This window comes from Quercus robur, chromosome 12 (assembly GCF_932294415.1).
Source record: "Quercus robur chromosome 12, dhQueRobu3.1, whole genome shotgun sequence".
Classification (NCBI taxonomy): domain Eukaryota; kingdom Viridiplantae; phylum Streptophyta; class Magnoliopsida; order Fagales; family Fagaceae; genus Quercus; species Quercus robur.
The window spans coordinates 39,376,175-39,385,693 of NC_065545.1; the positions used below are offsets into that span (position 1 = coordinate 39,376,175).

General features: G+C 34.5%; 1 pseudogene; it reads right to left on the reverse strand.

Annotated features, from left to right (window-relative positions):
• Nucleotides 1-5,644: 5,644 nt before the first annotated feature.
• Nucleotides 5,645-9,138, reverse strand: LOC126708498 (UDP-glucuronate 4-epimerase 3-like; annotated as a pseudogene).
• Nucleotides 9,139-9,519: the final 381 nt, after the last annotated feature.

Consider the following 9,519-nt stretch of genomic DNA (forward strand, 5'->3'; position numbering starts at 1 on the left):
ATTGACTCTAGTTTTCCTAGGCATAGTGCTAAGATAAGGACCAAAACATAGAGCAAAAGAACAAAAAACACAAAACCAAAACCAAGGGCAGACTGCAAGTTAGCACAAAAACAGAATATAGAATAAAAATCTATATGATGCATGAACAAGTTAAATGACATGATACATGTTCTAATGCAGTGAATTAAGTCCAAAAGGTTCAAATTTACAAAATTAGCTTGAACATTAAGGTTTTAACACAAAAACCCTAAAATTTGGAAAACCACTTGATCAATTTGAAAAATATTGACGAATTGATCATTACACATGATAGAATAACAAAAATAATGACCAAATACATCAATTTGATAAGCCAATTTCATCAATTTAACCCAATTAGACAAAATCCCCAATTCGGATCAAATTCAAAACCCTAGAATTTCCAATTTTTCAAAAATCACAAAATTGATCAAATTAAACTATAAGGAACATCATTATAGCATCATAGAACAAAAACCCATTGATCAATTTCACCAAAATAGGTTCGAATCATCAAAAACCCCAATATTTTGAAAGTGCCGAAAATATCCATTATACTGCATGAAAAATGCATGAAATCATGAAATAAAATGGAAAAGGAAGGGCAAAAGGGACTTACCGGCCTCCAAGGACAAAAACCTTGCAAAATTCTTGAAGGAAAATGACAAAAAATTGATGGTGGAGCCTAGAGCCAACGCGGAGAGAAAGAAAAGTTGAAAACTATTTGAAAAAGTGACTTTGAAAAAGTTCAATCTGTCTTTTTAAAAAACCTGATTCACGAGTTTCGATTGATTGAAAATCAGCCTCGATCGATCGAAACAAACAGAGACTCTCAAATTTAAAAATTTTCGATCGATCGAAAAACAAAATGGATCGATCGAAATAGGCAAAGGCTCACCATATTTTTGAGGAAAAACAAAATTTTTGAAAAACAATTTAATTTAACTCAAAGCATTGAAATTTAAGAACAAAAATGCATGAGTATGGGATGATATGATTTTTAAAACAAGAATTTTAAGCCCAAATTCTCAAAAACAAAATTTCTTGCAATCTCCACAAATTTTTTAAGCAACAAATTAATTTTGCACAAAATTCAAAGTATTTGCAAAACTTGGTTGGTCAGACCATAAACACACATAATAACATGTACAATGTTTAGCAAAGAGTAACTCGTGTAGTGTGTGCAACTAGCAAAAACTTGAGATACATGTGAGGTGATATGTGAATAGCAATCAATCACAAAGTTTACAAAATTCATCACAAAGAATTTAAAAGAGACTATCACCTAAAGAGTTACATCATATAACTCCCACATCTCCTAGATCATAAGCTTGCAATCATGTAAGTTTCTTGTATTTATGCCTCATAATATACATTCCAATTTTAAGTTATGTGAGTTTGGCATCAAGCCTAATAGTACACACCAATTTTGATTTTAAGAATTAAGCAATTTAACCTGAGGCTTCACCTTATGTTCTTTTTGTGTATATGCTACACTTTCTTGAGCACAAAATCTTATGATATGCACTAAGGTGTTCTGATTGGCTAGTGAATAGTGGTGAGATGGTTATTTATGCCTTTCTCTAAAAGTTCAAGTCAAATATTTAAAAACATGTGACTTCAAGATTAAGACATAGTAATCAAAAGTCATAAACATCTTTCTCACACAACATGCACTATAAAGTTTTAACTAGTAAAGTGCAATAAATAAGCTCATCAAAGCTAAACAAGGTACAAAAGACATGTTATGTGAAAATAAATTGACCAACCTTGTTCTCAAAAACCAAGAAGAATAGTGCAAAACAAAACGTGCTTCCTTTTTCTTCCCTTTTTTTTATTTTTTATTTTTTTTATCAAAAATAAAAAACACCTAGAATGAAAATGCATGAATGTTATGCTATACAAATCCTAGAAACAAAAAAATAAAACAAAACCAAAGAACAATGGTCACAAAGAGTAGAGTAATGAAGCACAAGGACCATGTCAGAAAGACTCAGTTAGGTCGAGTCTTTTGCATCCAAAACCTTTTAGATGCACCACGAGCATTGGAATTCTTATTCACATGAGAATGATTACCAACTCCAAGATTGGAATAAAGGTTTAAAGCCTTTACCAAATCACCAACAAGTATCATAGGATCAAGTGCTTGAGGCACAGGTACTTTTGGTTTGTTTGCTCTCTTAGCAGCTTGCAACTTGTAGCAGTTTGGATGGATGTGTCCAGACTTTCCACAAAAGTGACAAACCCATGCAGGCTTATCATGTGTCTTGTCCTTAGATAGGGTAGGCTTCTTAGACTTAGACTCTTTCAGATCAACCCTAATCTTCCTAGATGATGAACCTTTTAAGGGTTTAACAACCTCACTCACAAGGGGTTTGACAGTTTCACTCACTATCTCACTCACTGAAGGTTCAGAAGAAGAAGATGAAGGAAAAAACTTTGTGAAATGGGGAGCGTACACAAAGATGCTATCATCATAACCTAATCCAGTTTTGTCAAAAGAAGACTTTTGAACACTCAGCATTTGATCAAGTTTAGAACTAGCAGATCTAGCAACAGATAAATCAAGTTCCAAAGATTTAACTTTATCAAGCAAAAGCATATTTTCAGTTTTCACATTGTTCAAAAGATCATTAGCATCAAACAATTTAACAAGCAAATTTTTCTTTTGAAGCTCAAGAGATTCAATTTTCTTCAGGCCAAGTTCAACAATCATAGCATCATTTGCAGCAACTTTGCAAAGTTTATTATATGCCTTTTGAAGATCTGCATCTTCAGAGAGTTCCCCATCAGAAGGGTTCTCTTCAACAGATATGCTCTCATCAACTACAGCAGTAGTGGTGAAAGCAATGAAGTTTCCATCCTCATCACAATCGGACTCATTATCAGAAACTTCACCATCACTAAGGGTTACAGCCATAGCCTTACCCTTAGACTTCAAATAGGTTGGACATTCAGATTTCATATGTCCATACCCTTGACATCCAAAACACTGAGAGCCCAAGGAATTGTTCGAAGATTGACCTACTCTTTCTCTAGGTTTATCATTGTTGTTAACCTTAGTGGGATCATGCTTTCTAAAATTTCTAGGTTCAGCAGTGTTTGTGCCTCTTGCCTTTCTATTGCTATTCCTGAGAAAGTTTCTAAAGTTCTTGGCAAGATAGGCAATCTCTGTAGCAGAGAGCTCATCATCAAATCCACCGCCTTCAACATCATCAACTGACTTAAGAGTCATTGATTTGGATTTGGTAGTTTTGGGTAGATCTAACTCATAGGATTGAAGAGATCCTACAAGTTCATCAATAGGGATGGAGTCCACATCCTTGCTTTCAGTAATAGCAGTCACCTTGGGTCTAAAGTCTTCAGTCAAAGATCTAAGAATCTTCCTAACAATTTTAGGTTGATCATAGATTTCACCCAAGTTAAAAGCAGAATTAACAATATCATTCAGTTTAGCATAGAATTCATCAAAAGATTCATCATCAAACATCCTAATGCTTTCAAATTTAGAAGTCAATTGTTGCAATTTATTTATTTTGACAGCCTTTGTGCCTTCATGCATAGTCTGGAGAATATTCCAAGCAATATAAGCGATCTCAACATTAGAGATTCTCTTAAATTCCTCCATAGAAATAGCGTTAAAAATCGCATTCATAGCCTTGTTATTAAACTAAGCTGCTTCTTTTTGAGAAGTTTCCCACTCACTAACAGGAGTAGTGGGCTTTTCCCATCCGTATTCAACGGAGTTCCATACCCTTTCATCAATGGATTTCAGGAATGCTTTCATCCTTACTTTCCAGTAAGCATAATTATTCTCATCAAAGTAAGGAGGAATAACTAGAAAGTGTCCATATTCCATGACCACAGGGGTCAAGGATTAGCTCAGTAATCAAAGGATTAACAACAAAAGAGCTACCCGCTCTGATACCACTTGATAGTTTTTAGAACCCTTAAAACAATTGATTAAACCTAGGTAATTAGCCAAGTTGTTACTTAGTCCAATTAAACAAGTCTAGGTTATCACAATATAAAAGATCAAATCATGTAAAGCAGCGGAAAATAAATAACACAAGATATGATCACCCAGGAAACCAAACAGATAAAAACCTGGGGAGGATTTGACCTAACTATCCTCAAGGTAAACTTGAATCCACTATCTTGAAAGAATCGAAGTTCATACAATAAGACTTACAAGCCCCCACGCTCGACTTCTTATTGCTACCAACTAATAGAACTTACTGACACAACCACGTGCAAGTTCCGAATCCATGGACTCTTTCTTTCTTGGATTCACCACCAGATACAAGCACACATGCTTGTGTTTTCTTTAAACTTCAATGGCAGCAACTGAATTGATCATCAAGGTGTAGATAAATCTTCTCCTTGAAAACCCTAAGTTTGTGTAAAGGAAAGCTCATCTAGATCTCACAAGAGATTTACATAAACCGCAAATATCAGCAACACTAAAACGTGGCTAGAGTTTGCCTTTTATACTTAGGACAAATAAGAAACCCTAAAAACGTTTTAAAACACTTAGGGCTGAGTTAGACGAATCTGCAGAAAAACATTCTGCCCGAGCTTCGATCGATCGAGCCTGTCTTTCGATCAATCGAGCCAGGCCGAAAGGCACAATCCTTTCCTGCTTTAACTCGATTCCAACTTTACATAGACGCACAACTTTGAGCTAGACTTAAACACTTCTAAACACTTCTAAACACATTGTTTTGATCATGGTTTGCCAACAATACAAATTAGAGTTCTAAATACATAAAATCCTAAACTTTAGAACCTAACAAAGATGACTGGTGACATCATAAGCAGTAATATTACATGCCAATTCAAGCATTAGTACTAAAACCTACAATCTTCTTTGAAGGTTGATCAAGGCCTATTATCAAGTTAGAAAAATTTTACGCATGAAGCAACATGTAAAATGTAACAACACCTACTTTTTTCCCTTAAATTCTTTTGATATGTAAGGAACATTCACAAATAAGGAGAAAATAAGTCAAATGGGATATGACTTCAATGAAACTGACCTCTATCAGCCATGATCGTCAAATAACTCTCTAACTATTGGAAACAACATGACATAGTCATGGTATTATGTATATATCAACATAACAAGCAAAAAGATGAGACAAACATTCATAAACTTTTGGTAGTAAGGATAAAAGATGCATCAATTTTCACTTCCCAAGAAGGGTTATTTGCTTCCAAATAGCATGTTGTCATGATGATAAAGAAAACATATCTTTTTAACTCTATGAATCCAACAAACTCTAACATCAAATCCAATAAAAATTGTTATTAAAAATATCCAATAAAAATTCAATCCAAATGAACATACCACATGAAGAAAATCTAAAAATAATAAAATAAGCTAACAGTCTTATAGCTCAACTATCAATTTACAACAACAACAAAAAAACAATAAATTACATTTTTACAAATTCGTAGAAGCTATACCTTAGATTCCTCAATTAAATTTAAAAAACATAGTTGCATTAACCAATATAGCACAAAAAGTGTCATCAATACAACACTATATTTGAATTTAATTAATAAACCAAATTTATAAGTACCTAAAGAACCGTATCTAAGTTTTTTGGATCCAATCAGCATATCACTCCACAAATTCCTTCAACCCGCCCGGTCTCCAAATCCATACTAGGCTCCTCTTCACCAATTTTATATTAGCATGAGCAAATCCCAGGTCCCTATTCTCAGGCAATTCATGTACATTTCCCTTTTCTTTCCTCTTCAACAACGTCTCCAAAATACTCACGAGCTCTTCAACATTCACTAATGAAGTGTTCCCCATATTAAAACTCTCAAAAGTGCTTCTAAACCTTTCTTTTTTCCTTCACTCCCACTGGCAACCATGCAACCTTCACAACATCATCAATGTATGTAAAATTTCTCCCTACAAAAATACCTCCATGCCTTCAAACGCAATTTTTTTTCCCTTTCATTATATATTCTTAGTGAATTCAAAGTATAATAAGTTTGGTTTCCCCCATGGCCCAAGCACGTACAGTGAAAAATCTCAACCCCGTGAATAAAATCCTATAGATATAATTATAATTATGTGATATTTCTTCATTAGATTTTTTTGTAGCAGCATAGAGACTTGCTAGTCGGTCAGTATGTTCTTCCTTAGAAAATGGTAATTTGGTATTTAAACCATACAGAACTAGAAAAAGCTCGCACGTTTGCAGGTTGAGGGTCAAAAGATTTACATGCTTCGAGTAAATTAATGAATCCAACAATGTTGCTGTGAATATAAGGATGTGCGTTTTTCATAGCGTAACAAGCTTCAGCTTGTGTTGCCAGATGCATCAAGTGGATGAACCAGACAGTGTCAAAAAGCGCGGTGAATGGCAACATGTCGTTTATGTCACCTTCAAGTATGTAGACACCTCTAGGAAGCATGGGTGCAAATTCGGGTTTGAGTTAGGGTGTGGGTGCGGTGCTGCGACTCGGCAATTTTTGAAAACGTAGGGTACGGGTGCGACAAGATACGTTTATTAATAAATTATTACATATATTTTTATTTTTATTTTCTATATATTACTAAGCATATTTTTTCATCTAAGGGTAAGCATATGCTAATTTAAGAGTAATAGTAGATAATAAAGTGGCAAAATTTAGGGTTTGAGATGAGTTTAGGGTTTTTTCTATAAACTAGGATGTCAAAATGGTATGTTTCGACAAAATCTTTTACGTTTTTTTTTTTTAAACACTTATTTCAGCCCATATTGGATCGATTCGAGGCCATTTTGGACAGTATGGGGCTGAATCGGAAAACGAAAAAAAAAATGGTCAAGGATGCATTTGTAGCCGTGTCCATGGCCAGACGACGCGTCAAGTGTATCGGACTCTGGTGCGTTGACCCAATTGGCGCACCCGTGCTTTCCAAGTTAGGTTGGGATAGATTTGAATGATAAATTGAAAAGACATTTGAATATGACAATCTAATTGTTTCTATTAAATAATGTATAATACCGACTTCCCAATCATATTAACTGTGGTTTTAACTATTACTAGTCCAAATGTGTTTTTGACTATTTCTTGTCCAAAATTAATTTAAGTCTCAAAAGGATTCTTTAGATAATTTGTTACTAGCAATGAGCACAATATAATAATAAATAAAAATGTGAAAATCTCATACCCAAGCCAGGCCTAAATCATAAGTGCCCAGCCCATGCCCAAGCCCTAAATTTCTCTATTCTTTCATTTCATCTCTTAGCCTTAAACCCTAAATTTCTCGACTCTTTTTTTGCTCAAAAAAGAAAAAGAAAATTCTCTACTCTTTCATTTCGTTTTCTCTCAACCTTAAACCCTAAATTTCTCTACATCTTCAAAAAAAACTCTCACCTATGGCCTTGCTCCTGTTGTTCAAGAAATTGTCAATGGCATTAGCACGTTTCTACTGTGGTCAAGCCTTAAAACCAAAGCAACAGTCCCTCAAAGAAAGGTAAGGTTATGTATTTGTGATGTTGATTGTAGAATGGAGATTTTTTTGTGGGTTTTGAATATTAAATGCACTTGACAGTTTTGATCGTGATCATTGAATATGATTTTTTTTTTTTTTGGTTGAATGTAGAAGTTTTGTTGTTAATTGTTGAATACGACATTGGAACCATATGATTGTGTTAAATAATGTGTATTAATAAGACTGACTTCCCTTGATTGTGTTTTTATTATGTAGATTTACTTGTTATTGTAAAAAAAAAAAAAAAAAAAAAAAAAGATGATGTATCTCATCGCATAATTAAAAATTTGGACAAATTTGAAGTTGGAAAGGATGCGGCGATGTGGAAGGCTGAAGATCTCCTTTTGCGTAGCAAGACTACTGTTGTTGGTGCTGTCAAGTGCGAATTATCCACTGGATTTAGGCCACTCAGTCTTGTTATTGGAGCTGTGATCGTGATTGATTCTCACTGGAGTGGTCAGCGATTGGAAGAAAAGATGTCTAATGTGGATGGGGTTGTGACTGTGTAGTTGAATGATGTGAAAGTAGCTCTAGATGGACACTCCAATCTTGGAGATGAAGTAGCAAAGCTTGTAATGGAAGTTTCAAATCTTTCTACACTCATTTTGAAGGAGCCGCCCAATGCAGAGGTGGAGAAAAAAATGGATGCTATTCTAGTTACAATAAACAAACTGGTTTCTGAGCTTGCTAAGAAAAATGAGCAGAAGAAGACATATGGCTTGGGGAAGATCATGCATGATATTGTCACCTAGTTATTTGATGACTGGGTGGCAACCATTTTGTTAAAGCTTAAATTGTGTGGCCTCTCTTGTACCTCTCTAGGATGTTTTTCTTATATATTGTTGAATTTTGAATACATTTTGTGAATGATAAACCTGTTAACTAGATAATCATAAGTTAGGTTAATTGAAAAGCTAAGTGCTTAAATTTAAAGCTTGACTAACTAAATATCTGTTTGGGAAATGTTTTTTCTTTTCCAATAACTTGTTTGCATGGTGATTATCAAAAGATATATAGTTTTTTTTTTTTTTTTTTGTATTTTTTATTTAAATGTATTACAAAAACTAAAATGATTATTTGCAAAAAAGTTGAGACAAAAAGCAAATAACTTTTAGCAAATAGGGTGTGGATTTGGGTTTAGGTGCGGGTGCAGGTGTGGGTGTGGGTGTGGGTGTGGCAGGATATGATTATTAATAAATTATTAAATATATTTATATTTTCTATATATTTCTAAACATATTTTTTTTAATATAATGGTAAATATATATATATATATATATATATATATATATATCAATTTAAGAGTAATAGTAGATAATAAAGTGACAAAAATTTAGGGTTTGAGATGAGTTTAGGAATTTTTCTTTAAACTAGGACATCAAAATGGTTCGGACCGTATTGGGTCGAATCCGAAAAAGAGCAAAAAAAAAAATTCGGTCACGAACGCGTGTCCAGCCGCATCCACAGCTGCACAGCGCATTCGTGCGTATTAGACTCGGGTGCACTAACCTTCATCCCGAAAGAGGCCTTGGCATTTGCATTTGAGTTTAGGAATGTAGTATTTGTTGAAGTTTTTCTAGACCTACGACCCCATCTCTGCATTGTTTAAGTGCGAGGGACATGTAAATACTAATGAAATCAGTTTCATCGGTTACCAATATAAGGTTTTTCCATATGGGTTTAGTTTCGACAGCATGCTGGGTGGGAAGGGGGTAGGGGAGTAGGACATAAGGGTTTATGGAGGAGGACTGGCCAACCGATTTTTTTTTTTTTTTGGGGGCAGACAATTCTAGAATCAAAGTTGATAGTTGTTTTTTGATGAGGGTTATTATTGGGTACTCTGGGAGTATACTCCCCCTCTCTCACATAGGGGTGAGTCCCACCTACCATGAGGCCCACCTCGTATACTCCCGGACTACTCAATAAATTTCCTTCCATGTTAGGTGTGTTTTTCTTGCTATGTGTGAATGGTAGTCAATAGGAAGTGTATGTTTTTAGACCCC